At 37.7% G+C, this 27,572-nt stretch overlaps 1 protein-coding gene across 1 annotated transcript in view; it reads right to left on the bottom strand.

Annotated features, from left to right (window-relative positions):
- LOC143228891 (LIM/homeobox protein Lhx2-like) overlaps nucleotides 1-26,898 on the bottom strand; it is a 106,304-nt gene extending 79,406 nt beyond the window's left edge. The window contains exon 1 of the mRNA XM_076460323.1: nucleotides 26,840-26,898. The gene's annotated coding sequence lies outside the window, so the exon portion shown is untranslated. The remainder of the gene's footprint in view (nucleotides 1-26,839) is intronic.
- Nucleotides 26,899-27,572: the final 674 nt, after the last annotated feature.

Below are 27,572 nucleotides of genomic sequence, written 5' to 3'. Positions count from 1 at the left end.
GTAAGAATTCTCTCTCCAACTGGGGTGTTGAGGAACGTTGTGGTTCCTCTTCGTCCCCTTTCGTGAAAGGTTATTAGGTTTAGTTTTATTTATTTATTTATTAAATAATTTTTTACTCTTTTTTTGGGTGAAGGAGGTCATTCTTAATGTTATCCTAGACCGAGGCAAAGGCAGCACCGACGAAAACAAAACCTTTAAAATGCAGGAACATAAATATGCGAGTAGTGACGGGACGCGAACAATGGAATTTTGGATACACAACCCAGCACGCTAATCACTTAGCCACGACCGTCTTTAAAGAGCTTGAACTTATTTCTCAAGGATGTAAGACAGAGATACTATTTGACTGAGAACCGCCGTATCTGATTACGTCACAGAAATGGACAACACAAAGAAACAAGTTTTTTTCTATGAACCTGATATATATCAATGAAACTTTCTCTTCATCTTATTTGTAAATAATTAATAAATTTTTGTTAAATCTTTCTCTTTTTCTTTATTTTTTTTTTCAAGCCAACAGGAGGAATGATTCAGCAGGTGGCGCTGACTGATTTCACTGGCCTCGGGCAAACCTATCCAATTATACTGATGATGATAGAGCTGATGTTAGAGCGGTGCGCTGCCTGAGTAGCAAATCCCTTTCGAGTCAGTTACTTTGTTGTTATTTTTTTATTTAACGTTAAAAATAACTAATTGGATGACGCGAATAAGATATTAAACTCTTTTGTTGTTATTTTTAATTATTTACTTTATGTTACAAATGTGAGCTATAATATACTTCACTTTCCTTAATACTAAATGATTTGTAATATTCGGACTGTTACTGTTCTTATTTTATTTCTATTGTGAAATTGCCGTATCTTTATCGGTGTTTGGCTGCAACTTGGGAAGATTAGGGGCAATTTTACCTCTTCCTTTGTTCTCCATTGCTTTCTGGCCCGGGCGTGGCCAGAGGGGTTAAGGCATCCGACTCGTAAGTTCTCTTGTCAAGAGATGCCTAAGGATTGGACGTTTTATGTTTTAACGTACTAAGATTGGATATTTAAGGAAATCATTATCGATAAATTCACATCACTAATTCTTGAAAACCAAACTTATGAGAAAATATATTAGTTCGCTTTCCAAACATATTAAAAGAGATCAATGCCTAATATTGTGCCTAATAAGTCCTTTAGGGTGTTCATAAATAAAGGTATTTCTATAAATGCCAGAATTTTCAAGTGAATGCAACCAGAGTCTTCCCACATCTTATGTGTTCGATAAAATTCTCAGAATACAATGAATTGCAAGAGGGAATGGTGAGACACGGGAAGAGGGCATAAACTACAACATTTTTCCTCAGAGGAATAGACACTTAACCCTAGTGTCAACTTCAGTCTTCTTTGTTCGAAAGATGCATTGGATCATACTAAATTATAACGTAATACAGAGATTGATTATGTTTTATTAAGACTAATTTGGAGCTTTAGGCGTCGTTACAGTTCATGTTACCACGTTCGGTCATATTCTATCTGATAACCATGCATTTTTACAATTGTTCTGCAGCGCAATCTCATTGCCAAATTAAGCAAGTCTGCATATTTTGCATAATAAATCCAAAGTGCGTGAACGAATGTTGCTGGGAACATTCACAGAAGCTACATCTGGTGGTTTGACTTGTAAACTCTTTTTATTCTCCAGCTTTTGAGGTATGAGACGATTGAACGAGGTGGATAAATGGAAGATTTATATTGATGAATTCACACCCCGTCGATCTTAGTTCCAGTCAAAGATCATTCTTGATTATGTTTATAATGTTGTCTAGGCCACATGAACAGTCTTCGACAATCATCTTTGCGTTCGTGCTTCTCACCTATTAAAAAATGACACACTTTGCTTAATACAGTTAGAGTATGACCTGTCGCATGTCTCTTTATGGATGGTTCTGCTGTCCCAAACTTATCGTATTCCTTTATTTTCGAATTCATAAAAAGTAAAAGGAATATTCCCTCTTTAAAAATACTAATACCCCAGTCTTAATACATATGTATACTATCTGCTTTCCTTAGTTACTTATTATGTATTTTAATCGGCATTTAAATACAGTTCATTTAGCTGGATTATCCATTTTCAAGTATGTGATAGCCATTTAGTTTGATTTATTAAAAGTGTACCATCATAGAAATATCTTTAAGGTTAACCCTTCAACTCATGGAGTTATTAACTTCCGGTTCAATCCTGGGACTCGTAAAAGTGATTTGTTCATTCACAGTAATTTAAGGTAACTCTAATATAATAATATTATCTGATGGTTTGAAATATTTCTTTCATATTTAACTTTTAAAAGTTCATATAAAAGCTTTAATTACAACTTAAAATATTTTCAATTAAGATTTATTTTAATTTGTGAGGAATATTTCTCAGCATTTCTGATCAGAGTGAAAGTTTTTATTCAATGCTCGTGGTGAGCAGAGCACAGATTGTGTAGCTTTGGGCTTCTTCACAGAAACTTATTTAATGTGTGTTTGGCTGATTTGTCATAATTTCTGATAAAAATTAAAATTGGTTTTTGAATGTCACAGGTGTATTTGATCCTCATTCCTGGTCAAAGCGAAGATTGGTTTTTGAATGACACAGGTGTGTTTGATCCTCATTCCTGGTTAAAGTGGAGATTGGTTTTTGAATGTCACAGGTGTGTTTGATCCTCATTCCTGGTCAAAGTGAAGATTGGTTTTTGAATGTCACAGGTGTGTTTGATCTTCATTCCTGGTCAAAAGTGTGTTTGATCCTTATTCCTGGTCAAAGCGAAGATTGGTTTTTGAATGACACAGGTGTGTTTGATCCTCATTCCTGGTTAAAGTGGAGATTGGTTTTTGAATGTCTCAGGTGTGTTTGATCCTCATTCCTGGTCAAAGCGAAGATTGGTTTTTGAATGACACAGGTGTGTTTGATCCTTATTCCTGGTTAAAGTGGAGATTGGTTTTTGAATGTCACAGGTGTGTTTGATCCTCATTCCTGGTCAAAGCGAAGATTGGTTTTTGAATGACACAGGTGTGTTTGATCCTTATTCCTGGTTAAAGTGGAGATTGGTTTTTGAATGTCTCAGGTGTGTTTGATCCTCATTCCTGGTCAAAGTGAAGATTGGTTTTTGAATGACACAGGTGTGTTTGATCCTCATTCCTGGTTAAAGTGGAGATTGGTTTTTGAATGTCTCAGGTGTGTTTGATCCTCATTCCTGGTCAAAGCGAAGATTGGTTTTTGAATGACACAGGTGTGTTTGATCCTCATTCCTGGTCAAAGTGAAGATTGGTTTTTGAATGTCACAGGTGTGTTTGATCCTCATTCCTGGTCAAAGCGAAGATTGGTTTTTGAATGACACAGGTGTGTTTGATTCTTATTCCTGGTTAAAGTGGAGATTGGTTTTTGAATGTCTCAGGTGTGTTTGATCCTCATTCCTGGTCAAAGTGAAGATTGGTTTTTGAATGTCACAGGTGTGTTTGATCCTCATTCCTGGCCAAAGTGAAGATTGGTTTTTGAATGTCACAGGTGTGTTTGATCCTCATTCCTGGTCAAAGTGAAGATTGGTTTTTGAATGTCACAGGTGTGTTTGATCCTCATTTCTGGTCAAAGCGAAGATTGGTTTTTGAATGACACAGGTGTGTTTGATCCTTATTCCTGGTTAAAGTGGAGATTGGTTTTTGAATGACACAGGTGTGTTTGATCCTTATTCCTGGTTAAAGTGGAGATTGGTTTTTGAATGACACAGGTGTGTTTGATCCTCATTCCTGGTCAAAGTGAAGATTGGTTTTTGAATGTCACAGGTGTGTTTGATCCTCATTCCTGGTCAAAGTGAAGATAGTTGTTTAATGTTTTAGAATATTTCGTCATAATAACTTGCCAGACTGGGAATTCCTCTTTAATGCATCAGTGATATTTCTTGTTGTTTCTGGTGAAAACGAAGAGTATTGTTTCGTATTTGTGTCAGGGTATGTAGTTGTCTTTTGTGATCAAAATGGAGATTGTTGGTTGTGATTTCTATATTCAAAGTAAACAAAGTGTGTCAACGGCATTAAGACGTAATTTTTAAGTCAAAATTAGGAGTTTTGTTTAATGTGTAAAGATTGTTTGTTTTTCATTTCTGTCCAAAGTAGAAATTTCTATAAAATGTCCCAATAATATTTTGGTTGTAATTTCTGTTCAAAATGGAGATTGTTAGTAATGTGTCATGAATAAGTCGTAATTTTTGGTTAAATTTTATAATGAGTCATGGTTGTTTGGTCATCACTGCTGGTCGAATGAATATTATTGTTTAATGTGTCATGATTATTTGGTCGTCAGTTCTGATCAAATAAAAATTGATGTTTAATGTGTTACGGTTATTTGGTCGTCACTTCCGGTCAAGTAAAGAATGTTGTTTAACGTGTTACGGTTGTTTGGCCATCGCTGGTTGAATGGATATTGATGCTTTATGTGTCACTGTTGTTTGGTTATCGCTTCTGGTCAAATAAAGATTGTTGTTTAATATGTCACTGTTGTTTGGTTATAGCTTCTGGTCAAGTGAAGACTGTTGGTTAAAGTGACATGGGTATTTGGTTGTTATTTCTGAGAAAATGAAGATTCTTCTATTTAACAGTTATATTTATTTGTTGGTTATTTGTGGCTAAAGTGCCAGTTACTTGATATTTAAAACATCCGTTTTTTTTTTTGTTTTTTGTCTTGTTTTTTGCGTGTGTGCACAAAACGCAAGTACACAAGCTAAATTACAGCAAGACAATATTACAATAAATTGGCAAAAAAAAACAACAATCATAAGCAACAAGAAAAATGTTTTTTTGTGTTATCGTGATGAAGTTACTTAGCACTCTATACCTCTAAAGACAAAGAAAAATTTTGCGTTCACAGGTTTGGACCTTATAATTGTTTAACTCGCTATCCACAAGTAATTTTTACGCTGTTTTTACCCCAGTTATCAAGGAGTCTAAAGAAACCTTTAAAAAACATCACTGAACGTTCATTGTCCTGTTCTGTTTTGATGGTACAATAAGCTATTTTCATTTACTCCAAGCTGTTTTTATTAAATTAATTACCATTTCATTAACATAAACGATTGGTAAAATATTCCTTCTGAGACTTTTTCGCGACTACAAAATAAGTTTAACCATGAGAATGAAGATAAATATGATTCATTGGGCAATGCGCACCCTGAGTTATAGGAGCTTTAATATCGATCGAAGAATGTAAGTAAAAATTCGTTTCATATCTGTTGGTCTAGCGAACTCTAGCCAATGCCAGTGTTGCGCGTGCATTGTTCGTCACTACTCTAGTTCCAAAGAACAAAGGTGCCGCCACGAAAATAAAGAAAATGGAGTCGGATTAACTGTGAGCACAGCACTGAATTATATTTTTTTCTGCTTTTGTCATTAAAATACTTTTGCTGTCAAATGTGAAAAGTGTACGTTGTAGATCAGACTTTATGAGGCAGAAAGGTCCTTTTTTTTTAACCTGCCGTTACAATATTACAATTTAGTTTGTTTTTTTACAAACGCATAAACTTTCAACCATGCTTTTTTATATAAAAATGTTTAATATTTATTTTTTATAGTAAATACGAAATTAAGGCTTAGGAATAATAAATAATGTTACTTCTTCCCAAAACATGACGTAATTTGTTTTTAATAAAGTATGAGTTAATTCTACATAAATTAATAAATCGCCTCTTGTGCAAAATAGCACTCATTAATTTTTTTTTAAAATCGTTGGTGTTAACAGCATGTAGAAAATTATGAAGTAAGACCTATATGTTTCTTTTATAATGAGACAACCAACCTCCATGTGAAGTCTTATGTAGACTGGTGTCAGGAATCTATTAGGAAATTATGAAGTAAGTTCTGTATGTTTTTTAAACTCAGTACAGCTTAGAGACTGGTGTGAGAAGTAAGTAGAAAGACAAGTTTGTTTGTTTGTTTTTGAATTTCGCGCAAAGATACACGAGAACTATCTGCGCTACCTGTTCCCAATTTAGCAGTGTATGACTAGAGGGAAAGCAGCTAGTCATCAGAACCCACCGCCAACTCTTGGGCTACTCTGCTACTCTTTTACCAACGAATAGTGGGATTGACCGTCACATTATAACGCCCCCACGGCTAAAAGGGCGAGCATGTTTGGCGCGACGGGGATGCGAACCCGCGACCCTCAAGAAAGACAAGAACTAGAATGTTCATACTTATTTGAGTATTAGATAGCACCACGTGAAGCCACTCACTGCTATAACATTTTTGTCATGAGCAGAAAATTATGAAGTCGAATCGATACTTTTATTTCAGTGTAAAATAGCAGTGGTAAGGTGTGACACAGAAACTGTGTATTTCTTTCAGTAAGAAACAACACCGAATGAAATATTCATAGCTTGGAAACTGGTGAACGAGAATTTTGCAGATCGTATAATATATAAATAATTATATTATTATAATATATAATAAAGTGTAAAGTAGGTTCTATTTGGTGATACCGGTCGTGTCAAGTCATCCGTTACCTTTACTGTGTATTCTACTATAACCAAACCACCAGGTGACGCCGAAAGCTACTGATTCTAATTCAATCGTCCCAATACGCAGAAGTATTTTGTGATTTAGAAATAGAGACAGTTAACGGTTGAATCCAAATATTACACAAATTTTTTCTTGATAATTAATAAATATTATATTTTTGATATTTCAGTCAGTATTATTACAGGCATACAATTCTTTCTGTTTTTTTCTAAATTTCGCGCAAGGATACACAAGGGCTATCTGTGCTAGCCGTCCCTAATTTAGCAGTGTAAAACTAGAAGGAAGGCAGCTAGTCATCACCACTCACCACTAACTCTTGGGCTACTTTTTTACCAACGAATAGTGGGATTGACCGTCACATTATAACGCCCCCATAGCTGGGAAGGCGAGCATGTTTGATGCGACGGGGATTCGAACTCGCGACTCTCAGATTACGAGTTGAACGTCTTTACCCTCCTGACCATGCCGGGGCACACGCAATTCTAATATTTTATAAACTATGTATTTAAGTGTTGGCTCTACTCAACTCAATGGTTAAATAAGTGTTGCGTTCGAGAGTAGTAGACGCAAATCATTTGTCCTTTTGGGAATACGGTGTTAACTTGTGTCTCGTCGTGAAGTGCCTATCGTCCGACCTAAAGTTCAAATACTGAATACATGTGCTAACCAAAAAAGTACAAACTAAAATAACAGAGAACGTCAATGTTTTCGTGCCTTTCGTGACACTTCTGTTAAAATGAATGGGATGGATTAGCTTCACTCTGAGTTTTAAACTGGAACGTTTTATAACTTTTCCTCGCTTGCTTTTAAAACGTTCAATAACAAACTCATAAAACACATAATTAAACAGTATCTTTAACAGAGAGCCCAGCATAGCCAGGTGGTTATGGTGCTCTGCTCGCAGTATGAGGGTTCGAATCCCTCTCACACCAAACATGCTCACCCTTTCAGTCGTGGGGAGGTTATATGTGACAATCAATCCCACCATTCGTTGGTAAAAGTCTAAAACAAGAGTTAGCGGTGGATAGTTATGACCAGGTGCACTCTGTCTAGTCTTTCACCGCTAAATTAAGCATCACTAGAGAAGATAGCCCTCGTGTGACTTTGACTGAAATTCAAAATAAGCGAAACCACACGTTAAAACTGTGATTCTCTCTATAGCAAGATGGCTGATTAGAGTCTTTTACTGGCACTTTGGAAAAATTGGTAGTTCGTTAACCAAAACACCCAACTGAAGAATAGAACTATTACCACGACTAGTTAATAATAAATCAAAATAAATTTCGTACTTGAAATCCATTTGGCAAGGCGACAGTTTTGTAGGATGGATTTTACTATCCATCGGTCAAAAGTTTATTCACTCAACGCCAAAATGGATTCGAATTCTACTCTTTTTCCAATATCCATGTTATGTCAGAAACAGTAGTTTAAGCACTTTGAGAAGCGACAGTTATTTTATCTGAACTGAGACCCAACACCAACCCCTTTTCACAGAGGAATACACAAAAATAACAATTATCTAGATGTGTGTGTAAAGTATCACTCAGTTTTCTAAACTTCTACAAATGTTTGCCAATCGTAGAAGTAATCAAAGTAAAATCTGGCACCAGTTTGTTGTTGTTTTTGTGTTATTTTATCACTGAGCTACAGAATGGGTTATCTATAATCTGTCCACTGGGGAAATTGAGCTCAGATTTTAGCATTGTAATTCCGGAAACTTACCCGTGACCCACAGGTGAACAATAATTTAAATTGTTCATTATAAACACAATGAGCTCTTTGTGGCCTGTCTACCTACCGTGGGGGGGGGGGGTCCTTCTTTGGGTTTTAGAGTTGTGAAAGTGCGCAAACCGTTGATCCTATTAGAGGACGAATTAGTAAGATGTAATTGCTTACCAAATTTTAAAGAGAGAAATCACAGGAAGATTAAGACACCGTTTACTTTTATAATTAATTAAAAGTGGTTTGTCTCTCGATGGAAAAGCGATAACTTTACGGATTTACAGTGCTAAAATCCAGAGTTTGGTTCCCTGCGATGGACACAGTGGATAGCCCAATGTGGTTTTGCTCTATAGTAAACAAATAAATAAGCAAGCAACTTTTTTTTTCTGTGTCCGAAACCCAAATCTCTCACTGGTGAAGGAAAGCATTGTTTAGAACATAGCTCTAAGGCTGATGAAGGAGAGCATTGTTTAGAACATAGCTCTAAGGCTGGTGAAGGAGACCATTCTTTAGAACATAGCTCTAAGGCTGGTGAAGGAGAGCATTGTTTAGAACATAGCTCTAAGGCTGGTGAAGGAGAGCATTGTTTAGAACATAGATCTAAGGCCGGTGAAGGAGAGCATTGTTTAGAACATAGCTCTAAGGCTGGTGAAGGAGAGCATTGTTTAGAACATAGCTCTAAGGCTGGTGAAGGAGAGCATTGTTTAGAAGATAGCTCTAAGGCTGGTGAAGAAGAGCATTGTTTAGAACATAGCTCTAAGGCTGGTGAAGGAGAGCATTGTTTAGAACATAGCTCTAAGGCTGGTGAAGGAGAGCATTGTTTAGAACATAGCTCTAAGGCTGGTGAAAGGATTGTTTAGCATTGTTAAGGCCAGTGAAGGAGGCATTGTTTAGAACATAGCTCTAAGGCCAGTGAAGGAGAGCATTGTTTAGAACATAGCTCTAAGGCTGGAAGGAGAGCATTGTTTAGAACATAGCTCTAAGGCTGGTGAAGGAGAGCATTGTTTAGAACATAGCTCTAAGGCTGGTGAAGGAGAGCATTGTTTAGAACATAGCTCTAAGGCTGGTGTTTAGAACATAGCTCTAAGTCCTACGTTTTTAAACACGTCCTTTATAAATTAGTACCAAACCTTTTTCTTATTTCATTAACTGTAGCCTTCGCTTCGCTTCTTCTTTGTGGGTATTGGGGTATGTTGGATTTTAGATAACCAGGAGGGTCAGGTGCTCAAGACCTCTTCCTTCATCCCTAGCTTTCATGTCAGTTACTGCTGTGTTGTTGTTGTAGTACTTTTGGACCAGAGTAACCCACAGCACTCCGGCCCTTTTCAGGAAAATGTCCATATATTGTCTTGAGTTTAACTCTATCCTATAACGTATTGTTTGTTTGTTTTGAATTTCGCGCAAAGCTACACGAGGGCTATCTGCGCTAGCCGTCCCTAATTTAGTAATATAAGACTAGAAGAAAGGCAGCTAGTCATCACCGCCAACTCTTGGGCTACTCTTTTACCAACGAATAGTGGGATTGACCGTCTTGAGAATTTTCTGCTACTGATATACTCCTGACAACGTTTTTTTTTTATGTATACATAAAGAAAGAAAAAGGTTAACCATGAAAGAAACGATTTTTGTTTTCGAAGCAGAAAAAAAAATCGCACATTATAACGATATAATCTGTTTTCAATTTACAGTACCCTTGACGTTTGGAGATTCTTCAGGCTATTTATCAGAGTGTTCTTTCAATATTCACGTAAATCTTGAACCTAGATGAACTGGGCCTACCTGGCCCACCTCGTACCCTCCCGTCTCATGTTATTAATCTTGTGGTATTGGAGCGGTCTGTTCCCTTGCCAATACGTCAATGGTTTCAATGGTCTATATTCAAACATGGGAGTTCTTCAAAAGAAGAATTAACAAGAGATGCAAATCTGAACCCACAACATGTCTACTCACACCCTACTCTGCAATTTACTAGCTGAGGATCGCGTAAAGAGCCCTCTGGAGACGGATTCATAGCCTGCTATAAAATGTATATAAGACAGCCAGTCTCAACCCCTGCCCACGGCCTCACTCTTGTGTAGAAAAAGCATACAACACGAAAGATTTACGACTAACCATCTGAAACTTATTGGAACTTCTTTGGCGTGTGATGTTCCCTGACAAGCCGAAAGCAATTCACGGTTGACTGGTTGAAATGGTTATGCAAAATGTACAAGACAATCTTTGTGGTTAATAATTCTCTAAAGAGTTGAAAAATAGTTGGTGCTCTCCAAACATTCAAATTCTCGTGTGTTAAAGGCGAGGAATTGAAATAATTTTATTTTCGGGATAGAATCCCACATTAGTACTGAATCCCACATTATTACTGAATCCCCCATTAGTACTGGATCCCACATTAGTATTGGATAAGTAACGGGTTGACTTACAGTTAATCATATGATGCTGTAGTGAAATATCTACAGAGTGAATATTTTTGTTTGTTGTTGTTGTTCTTTTCAGAATTTCGCACAAAGCTACCCAGAAGCTATCTGCACATAATGACTCATAATTCTGAGCTAAAAGACTATAGAATTAGTGGTTAACTAACAACATTCACCGCTAACTCTTATCTGATGAAATACATGGGTTTTGATCGTTATTCTTGAGGGGGGGGTCGCGAACCACGAATCCTCGGGTTCACAGTTCAAGCTCGCCCAGAATAGGAGAAACACGATCGTTAAACAGTGAATGTTTAAGGTATAACACGGTTAACATGTTTTACCCCTAGCACCTGAAACATTATACCCACTAACGTTTCACATGATATTTTTATAAAGTGTCAGTTTTAAATTGTTCACAAGTCAGTGACGTTTCGAATTCTTACACGTTAGATGTATCAAACACAGAAAATATTTTAAATTTTACGTTATTGTTGTGCTGAGTTAAAGTCAGTATCATACGACCCTTGTATTATAAAAGTATTTGTTTGGATATATTGGTCGCACTTTGCATAATATTACGACCGATCCCACTCGTCAAGAGGAGAGGAAAGTGATCACCAATCACCTAGAATGAAGGATTTATCTTTCCAATGCGTGTTCATCTACTGATACCTGTATCACTATGACAAAGAAGCTACCATGAATTTTCACCACCATCACATGCCAGTATTTTGCTGTTGATCTAAAGATATGTAGCGAATATTTCTATCTAACTTACACGCCCATTAAAAAAAAAAAAAACCTTTGGAGCCGGTGGCCAAATCAACGATTTATGTGATAAATGTAAATATTTGACGACATGCTTGCTTAGGTTGGTTTCCCACACTGCCCTCACGTGAACGCGCGCCGTTCATGATTGCTATACTTGTACGACCTGCCGCGTATAGCTAATATTATCGGCTTGATTCATGGCGGATTACAGCCATGACGAGCCGCGATGCCAATACGGATCCCCTGCTGTGTCAGCGAATTCCTCTAGACGGGAGTTCGCGCCGCCACTTCACAGGCCTCTGGAGGGGGTCGCGGGCGCCGACACCTCTTCTGTGATGTGCCGTCTGATAAGAGTTCTAGGGCCGCTGGAAAAACCAGCCTGCTACGGTAATTGTTGTTGCTTGGATACAGTTCAGCGAGATTCACTCGAGTTTGAAAGGCCGTTGACGCTTTGGTTACGCCGTGATTCGGGCCACTATAAACCAAACGTAAACTATTCCTCTTGACTGGAATCAAATAGAAAAAAACAAACACTTATTATAACATTGGGATTAGTCAGATAAACTAATACTTTGTTTTTCAAGTCACGAATGATTCACTGTGATAACCCTAACGAAACTCCAGTTATTGAATTAAAATATTAATATACATCCTGTTGATTAAATACAATTAATATCTACGTATAAATATGTGTGTGTGTGTGTATTTCAATTGTTTGTGTCTTCCGCTTTCTATTTGCGACACAAAGAACTTCAAGTCACGTGATTCTCATGATTGAGTTAATAACTGTACAAAGTGTTTCGTGCTGTAAAACAATACAAAATCGTATTTTTCGTGCAGCTGCTCTTTACTCATGTCATATGTTTTCGCCTCTTTGTTTACCAATACAATGATTCCAAGTTTATTATTGATCTAGTATATCTGATAAGAACAAAAGATTTTAAAATGTTGTAAGGTTCATTGAAGATAGCACACCCGGCATGGCCAAGCGTGTTTAGGCGTTCGACTCGAGGGTCGCTGGTTCGAATCCCCGTCACACCAAACGTGCTCGCACTTTAAACCGTGAGGGCGTTTTAAGGTGACCATCAATCCTACTATTCGTTGGTAAAAGAGTAGCCCAAGAGTTGGCAGTGGGTGGTGATGACGAGCGGCCTTCCCTCTAGTCTTACACTCCTAAATTAGGGACGGCTAGCACAGATAGCCGTCGTGTAGCTTTGCGCGAAATTAAAAACAAACCGAAGTTTGTAGTTTTTTTGTTTTTTTTGCTGTGGGGTTCTTTTTGTTAATTTATTTAAGAATCGAGAAAAGAAAGTTGACCACTCGTTATTAGTTGAAGTACAGGGCGAACGAATGTTGACCACTTCTGAGTGTGTGCGCATTAAGAAAGAAATGTTGACCACTTCTGAGTGTGTGCGCATTAAGAAAGAAATGTTAACCACTTCTGAGCTTGTGAGTACTGGTAAAGGACTGTTGACCACTTCTGAGTGTGTGAGTACTGGTAAAGGACTGTTGACCACTTCTGAGCTTGTGAGTACTGGTAAAGGAATGTTGACCACTTCTGAGCTTGTGAGTACTGGTAAAGGACTGTTGACCACTTCTGAGTGTGTGAGTACTGGTAAAGGAATGTTGACCACTTCTGAGCTTGTGAGTACTGGTAAAGGAATGTTGACCACTTCTGAGTGTGTGAGTACTGGTAAAGGAATGTTGACCACTTCTGAGTGTGTGAGTACTGGTAAAGGACTGTTGACCACTTCTGAGCTTGTGAGTACTGGTAAAGGACTGTTGACCACTTCTGAGTGTGTGAGTACTGGTAAAGGAATGTTGACCACTTCTGAGCTTGTGAGTACTGGTAAAGGACTGTTGACCACTTCTGAGCTTGTGAGTACTGGTAAAGGACTGTTGACCACTTCTGAGCTTGTGAGTACTGGTAAAGGAATGTTGACCACTTCTGAGTGTGTGAGTACTGGTAAAGGACTGTTGACCACTTCTGAGTGTGTGAGTACTGGTAAAGGAATGTTGACCACTTCTGAGTGTGTGAGTACTGGTAAAGGAATGTTGACCACTTCTGAGTGTGTGAGTACTGGTAAAGGAATGTTGACCACTTCTGAGTGTGTGAGTACTGGTAAAGGACTGTTGACCACTTCTGAGTGTGTGAGTACTGGTAAAGGAATGTTGACCACTTCTGAGTGTGTGAGTACTGGTAAAGGACTGTTGACCACTTCTGAGCTTGTGAGTACTGGTAAAGGACTGTTGACCACTTCTGAGTGTGTGAGTACTGGTGAAGGAATGTTGACCACTTCTGAGCTTGTGAATACTGGTAAAGGACTGTTGACCACTTCTGAGTGTGTGAGTACTGGTAAAGGACTGTTGACCACTTCTGAGCTTGTGAGTACTGGTAAAGGACTGTTGACCACTTCTGAGTGTGTGAGTACTGGTAAAGGACTGTTGACCACTTCTGAGTGTGTGAGTACTGGTAAAGGAATGTTGACCACTTCTGAGCTTGTGAGTATTGGTAAAGGACTGTTGACCACTTCTGAGCTTGTGAGTACTGGTAAAGGACTGTTGACCACTTCTGAGCTTGTGAGTACTGGTAAAGGAATGTTGACCACTTCTGAGTGTGTGAGTACTGGTAAAGGAATGTTGACCACTTCTGAGTGTGTGAGTACTGGTAAAGGAATGTTGACCACTTCTGAGTGTGTGAGTACTGGTAAAGGAATGTTGACCACTTCTGAGTGTGTGAGTACTGGTAAAGGACTGTTGACCACTTCTGAGCTTGTGAGTACTGGTAAAGGAATGTTGACCACTTCTGAGCTTGTGAGTACTGGTAAAGGACTGTTGACCACTTCTGAGTGTGTGAGTACTGGTAAAGGAATGTTGACCACTTCTGAGTGTGTGAGTACTGGTAAAGGACTGTTGACCACTTCTGAGCTTGTGAGTACTGGTAAAGGAATGTTGACCACTTCTGAGTGTGTGAGTACTGGTAAAGGACTGTTGACCACTTCTGAGTGTGTGAGTACTGGTAAAGGACTGTTGACCACTTCTGAGCTTGTGAATACTGGTAAAGGACTGTTGACCACTTCTGAGTGTGTGAGTACTGGTAAAGGAATGTTGACCACTTCTGAGCTTGTGAGTACTGGTAAAGGACTGTTGACCACTTCTGAGTGTGTGAGTACTGGTAAAGGACTGTTGACCACTTCTGAGCTTGTGAGTACTGGTAAAGGACTGTTGACCACTTCTGAGCTTGTGAGTACTGGTAAAGGACTGTTGACCACTTCTGAGTGTGTGAGTACTGGTAAAGGAATGTTGACCACTTCTGAGCTTGTGAGTACTGGTAAAGGACTGTTGACCACTTCTGAGCTTGTGAGTACTGGTAAAGGAATGTTGACCACTTCTGAGTGTGTGAGTACTGGTAAAGGAATGTTGACCACTTCTGAGTGTGTGAGTACTGGTAAAGGACTGTTGACCACTTCTGAGTGTGTGAGTACTGGTAAAGGACTGTTGACCACTTCTGAGCTTGTGAATACTGGTAAAGGACTGTTGACCACTTCTGAGTGTGTGAGTACTGGTAAAGGAATGTTGACCACTTCTGAGTGTGTGAGTACTGGTAAAGGACTGTTGACCACTTCTGAGTGTGTGAGTACTGGTAAAGGAATGTTGACCACTTCTGAGCTTGTGAGTACTGGTAAAGGACTGTTGACCACTTCTGAGCTTGTGAGTACTGGTAAAGGAATGTTGACCACTTCTGAGTGTGTGAGTACTGGTGAAGGAATGTTGACCACTTCTGAGCTTGTGAGTACTGGTGAAGGAATGTTGACCACTTCTGAGCTTGTGAATACTGGTAAAGGACTGTTGACCACTTCTGAGCTTGTGAGTACTGGTGAAGGAATGTTGACCACTTCTGAGCTTGTGAGTACTGGTAAAGGAATGTTGACCACTTCTGAGCTTGTGAATACTGGTAAAGGAATGTTGACCACTTCTGAGCTTGTGAGTACTGGTGAAGGAATGTTGACCACTTCTGAGCTTGTGAGTACTGGTAAAGGAATGTTGACCACTTCTGAGCTTGTGAGTACTGGTGAAGGAATGTTGACCACTTCTGAGCTTGTGAGTACTGGTAAAGGAATGTTGACCACTTCTGAGCTTGTGAATACTGGTAAAGGAATGTTGACCACTTCTGAGCTTGTGAGTACTGGTGAAGGAATGTTGACCACTTCTGAGCTTGTGAGTACTGGTGAAGGAATGTTGACCACTTCTGAGCTTGTGAGTACTGGTGAAGGAATGTTGACCACTTCTGAGCTTGTGAGTACTGGTGAAGGAATGTTGACCACTTCTGAGCTTGTGAGTACTGGTGAAGGAATGTTGACCACTTCTGAGCTTGTGAGTACTGGTGAAGGAATGTTGACCACTTATGAGTGTGTGAGTACTGATAAAATGTTGACCACTCGTAAGTGGTAGGAGTACTGAGAAAGGAATGTTGGCCACACTTAAGTGATAGATACGACTGATTACGTTGTACTAAAACGAATTTGAAATTGCAACAAACTGTACAATAACAGTTGTAGATAAAGAGGTGTGAAGTGTGGATATTTGCAACAACAAATATCCTATCCACGTTTCCTAGGCAGTGGTACTCAGTATAATCAGATTGGATCTCCGAAACTAAAACAAGTTATTTGTATACCAACTGCTTTCACAACACATCCGTTAAACCGTCGTATATTTCAAACAGCTGCAGAATAAAACGAATATTCTATATAAAGACACGCTAGTCAAGTCATCAGACGCATCTAATACGGAAATTTGTGTAACTGAACTATTACAATAGATGCTGTGAAACCATCGCCATTCTACATTAAATGGATTACGGAAAGCTTGCAGGATGGAGTGCCTTAATAAGGTGCCTGTTACGGTGAAAAGTGCACTGCAGTTCTACTGCCGAAATGCACAGACTTCAGATAGACCATAACAGAGGTGACGACACAGGCTTTAACAATGTAGTGAAGTTTCGAAATCGTTTTGATATAAGGTGCTGAACCTACGAAGGATTGTTAATTTATGGCCTTATATAGCAGTATGAACCTAAAAACAGGAATAAGCTTTCAATTTCCTTCCTCTGTATTGACTGCCTGAATATTTAGTATTCATCACACATCACATTGTCCTATCGAGGGTTTTATGCTATTTAATAGCCTCATCCCTATCAGTAGATTGTTGTTGTTTTGAATTAAGCACAAAGCTACACAGTGGGCTATCTGTGCTCTGCCCACCACGGGTGTCGAAACCCGGTTTGTAGCGTTATAAGTCCGCAGACATACCTCTAAGCCACTGATGGGACCCCCCAGTTGCTCAGCGGTATGTCTGTGGACCTACAGCTCAAAAACTGGGTTTCGATACCTGTGGTAGGCAGAGCACATATAGCCCATTGCGTAGCTTTGTGATTCACATCAAACAAACAATCGTAGCCTCTTGTACAGGCTTTACCAACTATTCAGAAGAAGACATTTTTAATGCTTTGTAAATAATACTATATTTGCTTTAATATTTGTTATTTTTTGTAAGAATATTATAAAGGTTCAAAGAAAATGTTTAACGTAAAGTCTACAAATAATTCGATTTTGATATTTTCTACGAAGCTTTAGAAAGTATAATAAAACGTCCTTTTCACTCTAAATTTGTTTTTTCTTTTCATTTTAACCAACGTTTTGCTTTTGCGGTCTTTATTGTGGTTAATATATAACCTTCATAGAAAAAAGCTAAAAATCAGAAACCTCCTGCGATAAATTTAATCAAATAAATTATTCCTCGAAGATAACAAATAATGAAAGGCTCATTAAAGTCAAGTTTCGAGATCAGGGTATGTCCTGTAAATTTAAATTGAACATGATTAATAAAATCTTACTGTCTGGCAGTAATATAATGATTACTATAATGATTACATGATTACTGTAATATAATGTAATTCGGTAAATGAGATGTATTACTCATCATCTGCCTTAAAGCATAGTTAAAGTTTAACTACATTCTGTCAAGTTTACATGCGAGGAGACAAATCACTTGTCAGATTTGGATATCAGCAGAAAACTCGCAATTCTGAATGATACCCTAAAGATATGGTTAAAATTAATGTAGTCCATGTTTATTAAACTAGTCTTACCATTTAGTTCTTGTTGGCAAGATGAAAGGCTCTTAGACCCTCCAAAATATTCTGCCTTTCGGTCTTACTGTCGTCTCTAATACCTGGAGTAGGCGCTAGTTTGTTTGTGAATTTCGCGCAAAACTTCTTAGTGGCTATCTGTGCTGGTTGTCCCAAATTTTGAAGTGATAAAATAGAGAAAAGGCAGCTACTCAACAATCCCCCCATACCCGTTAATTGTTTGGCTGGGTAACTCTTTTTGCAACAGAACGTAGTATTTAATGTCACATTACAATGCCCAAACAGCTGAAATGATGAGCATGTTTTGGAAAGGGACGCGAACCCGTAACCTGAAGACTGCGAATCGAGCATCCAAATTTCCAGGCCATACCGGGCAATAATGTTAGTGTTTTCCTATTTTATCAGTTCTAAATAACTCAATTTTGGAATTGCAAAGTACATCTTTCAAACGTCTCCAAAACAATGTCTAATACTATGAATCAGGTTCTGAAGACGTGTTTCTAATATTTATCACGTCAGCTAATATTTTTGGTACTTTATCCTAGCAATACTTCTGAAAGACACTTGACTGTTTTTGCAACAAAACTTAATGTTCCTAAGGAATTTAATACAATATTTACACGTAACAAATTACCTGATTACTAATGTATTAATGTCCTACATTTTGGATGTAGTTCTGAGAGAAAAAACGTTTCTGTTTAGCAGCTGCAAATATCATGTACTCTTCACAGAAGTCCTTAAAAGGACGATTTTTGTGTGATGGAACTGTGGCTCAATGTTTTGGTTGTAAATATGCTGTAGTCTTCTCAGGAATTCTTAAAAGGAAGATTTCTGTGTGATGGAACTGGAATTGAACGTTGAACGTTTTGGTTGTAAATATACCGTAGTTTTCCAAGGAGCTCTTTGAAGGACTTTTATATGCAAAAACGGCTCGTTTGGGTTGAGAAAATATTTTACATAGAAGAGCGAACAACGTTTCGACCTTCTTCGGTCATCGTCAGGTTCTTTGAAGGACTATTTCTGTGTGATGGAACTGGGATTCAAAGTTTTGCTTGTAAATATGCCGTAATTTTCCCAGGAATCCACAGGTGTGATGGAACTGAGACTCAACGTTTTGGCTAAAAATATGCTATAGTTTTCCCAGAAGTCCTTTGAAGAACTGTTTCTGGGTGATAGAACTGGGACTCCATGGTTTGGCTGTAAATAAGCTGTATTTTTCCCAGGAGTCTTTTGAAGGGTTATTTTTGTGTGATAAAACTGGAACTCAACGCTTTGGCGGTAAATATGCTGTAGTTTTCCCAGAAGTCCTTTGAAGGACTATTTCTGTGTGATGGAACTGGAACTCTAAATTACGTCTTCCGGTTTGAAGGTAGGAATTGAATTACTTTAATGGTTTTAACTAACTTGAAGAGTCAAGGTGAATAAATCAGTGTTACTTCGTGTAGCATGACACTTACATCCCAGAGTTATCAATTTCGTTTTTGTTTTACTTGTGCAATAATTTTCGTGTACAATTAGCTCTGAAATCTGAAACCCGTTTACGAATTTCGTAAGTCTAAAGCTGGAATTTTTAATTACTTTAACGATTGCTTAGATTGCATTACAAATTGTTATTCGGCTGAGATGTTAACAATATTACTTCACTCCAGCTCCATAAGAATTAAGAAACTCCAGTAACATTTAAACTGTTATTCTCCAAAACTGGAAATACTGTCCTCCCATCAGCAGAGATTCGCTGTCTTTTATTTTGGAAATGTAGCACTGTCTAACGTCATGTGAAATGTTGTACATAGTTATGGATCTCACTATCTCTCTCGCAAGTTCTGTATGTATTAAACGGCAACTATATTCACTTCTCTTGTTTGATGGCTTTTATACATTCTGTATGTTTTGTGGGGGGCTCTTGATGTAACATCCTTACTTCCTAGTCAGAAGACCAAAGCCAAGTCTTGTCTCTGTCACACAGAAAAAAATACACTTTTCAGAAGTTCCCTGAAGATGTAAATTGAAACTCAGATCGTTAATAAACTAATTTCTTCTTCACTGGAGGCAAATGAACCCCGGATTTTAGCATTTTAAGTCCCTAAACTAACCACTGTTCCACCAGGGAACTTAAAAATTTGTAACTGTTTGTTTGCGGTTAAGCACAATGCTATACAATGTGCTGTCTGTGGTCTACCCGCCACGTGTATCTAAACCAGGTTTCTGGTGTTGTTAGTCCGCTGTTCCACGAGGGGGATTGGTAGTAATAACCGACCAACAAGTGGTGTATAAAATTATAGTCGTAGATATTGGCTGCTAATTGTGAGGTAAACTGTATTTCAAGATCGAACAAACAAACTACTTGCCTCTCAGAAAGGAAATCTTTCTTTTTCAGAGAGTTGGTTTGTACTCAGGCTATTAGTTTGTACTCAGGCTATCAGGTGACTTATCTCTGTGATTGATCTTTTTATTTTATACTGAGTGTCGTGACCACGTCGAATCCCAGCATCAGAATCTGAGATAATTAGGAGTTAAAGCATTATACGCCATGTCACCTGAGGTTTTAAAAACTTTGTAATCTTTGTTACGACAGATTAGTTTCTACAGTAGTTTCTAAAGAGGAAACTAATCACAAACAGCCAAGTCTTTAGTCCATATTCAGTCTTAAACAGCGGTCATTACCAACTGCTGCTTCTACCTGCAACATTTGCACTGTTTAAGTACATGCTGTAAATGTGAAACTGTTACTGCTAAATTTTAGTAAAGTAAAAAATAATAAAGTAAAACAAGAACTATACACACACACAAACATATACACGTGTTTCAAGGGCGATAATAGATTCACGTGACTGGTGTAACTTTAAGGATTATGTTCACAGCGAGTCTCGAGACGTTCAGTCACAGAACTATAGGTTGAAGGTGGATAGATATTTAGATATTTGCTGTAGGATCCCCCGCTGGTACAGCAGCAAGTCTACGGACTCACAACACTCTAATCAGGGGTTTGATTCTCCTCGGTGGACTCATCAGATAGCCTGATGCGCCTTTGCTATAAAAATACACCTACACTTTACTCTAGGACTGCGATTGCTGAATTTGACAAAACCTTCAGCATTGGATTAGGAAATGTCTTGTTGTTTCTCGTGAGTCTGGACGTGCTAGACTATGTGTTATTTACGAAAAGTCTGTAAGAACTATATTTTATACAATGTTAAGGGTATTGTAAATGGGTTAGTTACTTTAAACTTACAGAATTTAATTGGACGACGGTTACACTGAGGCTTTAGACACTAAACTGGACATTGTGATAGGTTGGAAATTCATCATGAGATTTGATGTCTTGAAATGAATATCCTATCTTGCAACACTTGAGGTTTTGAATTTCAAAAAGTGTCTCCCATTATGACTCTAAAAACTGGGTTTCAATACCTGTGGTGTTCTTAGCACGAATAGCCCGTTATGTAACTTTGTGTTCAATAACAAATAAACAAACAACTTAAAATTCTATGGATTTACCGTGTAAAACTATAGACTGACCATAAAAGACTTTCATTTCGAATTAGGATGCTTTTTTTTTGGAATACAAACTTTGCATCCCTGAGATATAATTTACTGCGTGAGAAAACTTTTTAAGTAGAAAAATATTTGTACTCGATTATTTAGTGAATATCTGGTATGTGCTACGTACACGATTAGTGAAGTTTTTTTAAGGAAAAATTCTAGAGAAAATAATTACAGTAGGTTCCTGCTATTTTTCTTCGGAAAGGAATATGACAGTAAACGGTGAAGGTAAACAGAAATAGTTCTACAGCTTTTCTCAAGCTTCAGTTATGAACACAATTTCCACAATTTTTATAGTGTGATCAAAACTAAAATAATCCGAATTGATTATTTTTAACATGTCCCGCCATTTTAAGGAAAAGCGCGTCAAGGAATGCCTATGGAATTGCGGGTCTTAGCACGAGCCTGAGCTGGTATTTGAACGACGTGAACGTGATGCCGCGAGCCATGGTTACGTGACCGTGCTGCTTACGTGCACACTGGCAAGATATATGACATTGTTGTGACAGGGCGGCCGAGTTGAAGAGTCAAGCATTTTATCTAAGATCTGCTGGTCGTCCTAAGCACCTCGAGGCTGACCAGATAGTCTCGGTGATGAAGCCGGCGTTTGTTGCTCTAGGGCCAGACGCGCGCCTGCCGATCGGAGAACGATATTCAATAGCCATGCCCTGGTCACTACACGCTGAAACATGGATATTTCGAATGTAACACAATGTCAGCTCTGTTGACACCGGTTAGGATCCGATACGACTTAAGCGGCAGGCGTATTGTTGCAAGTGGCGCGTAAAAACTGAACGAGAGAAAAGGAACCCTAATTAGGCTGTGCAGTAGCTGAACAGAGACAGCCCACGGTTGTTCTGTCATTCACATTACCTTCGTAGACTCACCTGTCTCAGTCTTTTCTGTTGTCCTCCGATGCTCGAGCGCTGATAAAACGTTTCAGTTGTTCAACGGGGATCTCTTTTTTTATCTTTTTTATTAATTATTTGGAAAACCTACCTGTCATATTCTCTTTTGTTCTCCCAGCTTTTACGGCACCGCTGTCACTCGTACGACACAATATTTTTCAAAACGTTTTTAACGATTCTTCTTTGAACGTGAGAACTGTGTGAGGACATTTTTCTGTTGTTTTATGAATTCGCTGTATGTGTTACGGCCCTGACTTTGTTGCGTTTACGTCTTAAAAACCATATTAGTAACAGAAAAATATTTTATCACCGATGACCAAGGACGAAATAAGTTGAATAACATACGATTTTTTTTACACACAATCGCAACAAACGAACTTTTGAAAGAACGAAATCAATTGAATCTCTGTTGCAGCCTAAAAAACAATAAAATCCAAATTTAAGAAAGCTGTGAGCCGTAAACTCAAACTCGTTGTTAATTATAAAATGAAATGCGATTTGACTCGTTTGTTTATTGTTAAGCACATAGCTACATAATGTAATCCCAGTATGAATATTGATCTACTGTTATAAACCTACAGACTTGCCTCTATGCCTGACCCGACATGGCCAAGCGTGTTAAGGCGTGCGACTCGTAATCTGAGAGTCGCGGGTTCGCATCCCCGTCGCGCCAAATATGCTCGCCTTTTCAGCCCGTGTGGGCATTATAATGTTACGGTCAATCCCACTTTTCGTAGGTAAAATAGTAGCCCAAGAGTTGGCGGTGGGTAGTGATGACTAGCTACTTTCCCTCTAGTCTTACACTGCTAAATTAGGGACGGCTAGCACAGATAGCCCTCGAGTAGCTTAGTGCGAAATTCAAAACAACCAAACCCTCTGTGCCACTAGGGGGCTGTAGTTCGGTATTATTAAGATTTTTGGCAGTCTCAAGTTTCGTTTGACACGAACATATATATGTAATTTAAGTCATCAAATACTCAAAATCTCTTACATTAGGAAACTTCATGGAAGATGTTTATTTGTTAAAATTCATTCGAGTGAGAGGATTTTAAAAAGTATTCTGTTAGTGTTCTATAGACAGTGCCTTCTTTAGTAAACATTTGCAAGGATAAGTAACGAAATTTGAATCACTTAATCTAGATGGAAACAAAAGAATCTCTTTCTATCACTTCTCGTGACTTCTTTTTAACCATCCGGTCACACACACTGCTCAATGTGTGTATCATATCTTCACGATCGACTTTTTCTTTTCTCTGTTGTTTAACTGCTGTCATAAACTGTCTGCTGATCCAGTGTTAATGTTGTTTTAACGATTCCTTAACTTCTGAAGTACCCTCTCAATCACAGTACCATTCTGCTACGTACGGCAAAAATAAAAACGAAAGAAAACGTGAAGAATTCCTATTCCGAGTAGTTGTGTTTCTATGGCGACTCTCTGAGTTGAGAGCGATCCACTTTATGAAGGGTGTAGCCATTTTATGTGTAATTTGTTCTTTTCACAAAGCCACAACTTTAAACAACACGCATGTGCAACTTTTGTGTTCTACAAGAGAAAGTTGTGTGTGTGTTTATATATCCAAATTGTACACGGAATGAGTATAAGAAAAACCTGATGACGTAACATGCATATTTAGATACTGTTATGACTTAATTTAAATTGCATAACAAAACTATGTGATAACTTGACGTACATTACACATTCACATCTTATTATTATTTACGTACATTACACATTACGATTTTGTTATTACATGACGTACGTTACCCATTACATTACGATTTTGTGGCCCGGCATGGCCAAGCGTGTTAAGGCGTGCGACTCGTAATCTGAGGGTCGCGGGTTCGCATCCCGGTCGCGCCAAACATGCTCGCACTTTCAGCCGTGGGGGCGTTATAATTTGGCGGTCAATCCCACTATTCGTTGGTAAAAGAGTAGCCCAAGAGTTGGCGGTGGGTGGTGATGACTAGCTACCTTCCCTCTAGTCTTACACTGCTAAATTAGGGACGGCTAGCACAGATAGCCCTCGAGTAGCTTGGTGCGAAATTTAAAAACAAACAAACAAACAAATACGAGTTGTTATAATTAGATTTCAAATGGCACAACAGTATTGTGTTACAAATTGACGTAAGTTACATATTAAGATTCGGTTATAAGTTAATGTGAATTACACACTAAAATTGCATCATAACATTTTGTAATAGTTTCGTATACGTCGAGAAGTAATATTATGCTATAAAAATTCTATTATAATATTGTTACGCATTGCGATTTGATTGATAAGTACAAATAGCTGAACAATATTTTTCTAAAGACAGAGAGAGCCAACATTAAGTCTATGGCATCAAACTCAACACAAGTTGTAATATTATAGTTATCATCACAAATAGTACCAAACTACCGCGCAAGCACGATTTAAGTTACATTTAAATATAAATAAATATATTTGAAAAAAAAAAAAACATTCAGTGAGGTTCCCTTTTAAAGTATTTACGATAACTGGATTTATTGAATTAATGTCGTATTCTGTCTTTATAAAAGTGGGAAACGTGTATCAAGTTTATCTCGTATTGCACACACATAGGGTAATGTTTCGTTTGTAAGCACAAACTTACGCAATGACTCACCTGTCTGCCCACTGCAGGTATCAAAACCCGATACCTTCGGACTTGATACTTAGCCAACGGGGGAAAGAGATAGTTTCTGTTTGTTTGTTTGTATTACAGCAAAGCCACATTGGGCTATCTGCTGAGTCCACCGAGGGTGAGAAAATAGTAACAGATTGTGGAAACAGCTTCCTGTCTTAATTTCTAAGTAATTATTAACATGAACAAACGCGTGGAGTATTATGAACCGAGGGTAACATGCGAAGTTGACCTAGCTTTAATTTAAAGTATAACTAGTATACCTATTAGTAAAAAGTTAAATAACGTGAACTGTATTTCGAACATTAACATTAGGACCCTGGAATGAAACGAGGTGTGAAAACCAAATTTTTTGTTTTTACGTCTCTAGGTTTTATCCATTGACTGTTTTCACGAATCCATGAAATACTAGAACAAAGATTTGATAATTATTTATCAATATTGGTAGAAAAAGCCGAAAGGACAGCAAGGAATGTGTTTAAATGTTGTTGTTTTTTATAGCGCGTGCGTGTTTTACTCTAACAGCAAAACCACGTCAGGCTATCTGTTGAGTCCACAGAGGGAAACTGATTTTAGCACTGTAAATCCGTAGACTTACCGTTGTACCAGCGGGGAACTTTTTATAGCATAGAGCTACACAGTGGGCTTCCTTCAAGTTGTTTACTACGAGGTATCGAACCTTGGATTTTAACGTTCTCGGAATTATTATTCACGATTTGTCTGTTTTTAATTAAATAGAGACAAATAAATGATAACTTTGAAATTTTGTTTTAATAAAAATATATATCTATGCTTTTAGATTTCGAGAAATTCATAATATATTTCCACAGAAACACAGAAAATTAATAATCTAAAAGGTGTCAAACCAATCAAGCACAAACAAATTACTTTTAACTAAATCTTTCTTATGTGTAAACTTAAGGCTCAAGATGAGAAGTAAGGTTATCATATGACAAAGCATATCCAACGTATTCGTAGATTCTTTTCCATTTCCCACTGGCCTCCATATCGATCTTATAAAACTCTCAATCATATGTCTACACAATGACACAAAGAACACGTGCATTTTATCCACGTGTTTTACAAATCTCGTTAAATTGATTCTGCTTGATTAATTATTACATAATAGTTATTACGACGAGTTTTCCCTCTTTATTACTGTTACATAACAGCTAATTTACCGAGTTTCCACTCTTTACTTACTGTTACATAACAACTATTATGACGAGTTTCCACTCTTTACTTACTGTTACATAACAACTAATATACCGAGTTTCCACTCTTTACTTACTGTTACATAACAACTATTATGACGAGTTTCCACTCTTTACTTACTGTTACATAACAGCTAATATACCGAGTTTCCACTCTTTACTTACTGTTACATAACAACTAATATGACGAGTTTCCACTCTTTACTTACTGTTACATAACAACTAATATGACGAGTTTCCACTCTTTCCTGTTACTAACAACTTGACGAGTTTTCACTCTTTACTTACTGTTACATAACAGTTAATATACCGAGTTTCCACTCTTTACTCAGAATGAAATCCATCTTTACATTTTCACATATAATAACTTTGTAACTTGCATCACAAGGTCCTATTAAACTACAGAATTTAACGACATCGTTTAAACAGCATTTAAATTTAACATTGAGAAGTTATAAAACAAACAATTCATCAGGCAATACATATTGCAAGATACTAGTTGGTGAGATACAAGTATTACACTATTCTGGACAACACTGAGAACCATTTCTTTCATAACACGATTATAATTACTTTCTAAAAGTTCATCGAAAATAATTTAGTTACCGATTTATAATTGCTAAATCTTATATCGTCGCAATGTTAACATTCTTTAACATAAGGACTATAAGTTATACAGTCACTGTCAAGTTGGAACAATTTATATGAATTAGTGATGAATTTATCTATGGAGTTAGAAGGCTTCTATAGACGCTTTAGACCTCCCTTTTTAATAGAAAGAGATGTACGATTTGAGTATGCGCAACGATTTATCACTTAACCGCTAGAGGGCCAGCTCAAATTTTTCGCTTGATTAACTTCCAGTTACACGTTACAAAGTACTACATAACCGATATTAAATAAAGTAGAAGTATCCACTTTATAAAGATTCTGAAATGTTTACCTCTAGAGGATATATCCGAATTTCTCGCTTGATTCGCTTCTGGTTTTAAATACAAATTATAATATACCCTGAAGAACTTTATGTATTGATAGCTGTTTCAGTATGAATCCTGAGACACGAACTCGAAAAAGAATTCAGGGTTCGTTGGAAAGAGGGGTGTACAGAAATAACTTTATCTTCACTCCGCTCGCAATATGAGATTCAGTTAAAGGAACTACGTGAAAAACAAAAAACTTTGTAAAAACAATTATTAAAGTTTTATCAACGAGCCGCTAGAGGGCTAGCCAAAACTTCTCGCTTGAATCACTTTTCATGAAAAATTTACCTGTTATAATAAAACGTTCTCTGGTGTTGGTATTTGGTATTATACTTATGTAAAACACTTAACGAGTTTTGCCGTCTACGACAGATATGACCATTTGAAGAAACTGTCGTGTCTATTTTACCTAATAACTCCCACAAATTTTACTCCATCTTGTGTCAGTGTTATGATGAATTGGCATATATAATTTCAAAACCAAAACGTTTTGCTCTGCCTCCTATCAGTGGTATAATGAACTAGCAGATAATTTCAAAACCTACACGTTTTGCTCTGCCTTCTATCAGTGATATAATGAACTAATAGATAATTTCAAAACCTACACGTTTTGCTCTGCCTCCTATCAGTGATATAATGAACTAGTAGATAATTTCAAAACCTACACGTTTTGCTCTGCCTCCTATCAGTGATATA

The sequence above is a fragment of the Tachypleus tridentatus genome, chromosome 10 (genome assembly GCF_004210375.1).
Source record: "Tachypleus tridentatus isolate NWPU-2018 chromosome 10, ASM421037v1, whole genome shotgun sequence".
In the NCBI taxonomy this organism is placed as follows: domain Eukaryota; kingdom Metazoa; phylum Arthropoda; class Merostomata; order Xiphosura; family Limulidae; genus Tachypleus; species Tachypleus tridentatus.
Note: the sequence above shows the minus strand (reverse complement) of the source record. Positions and strands in the feature narration are given on the sequence as shown.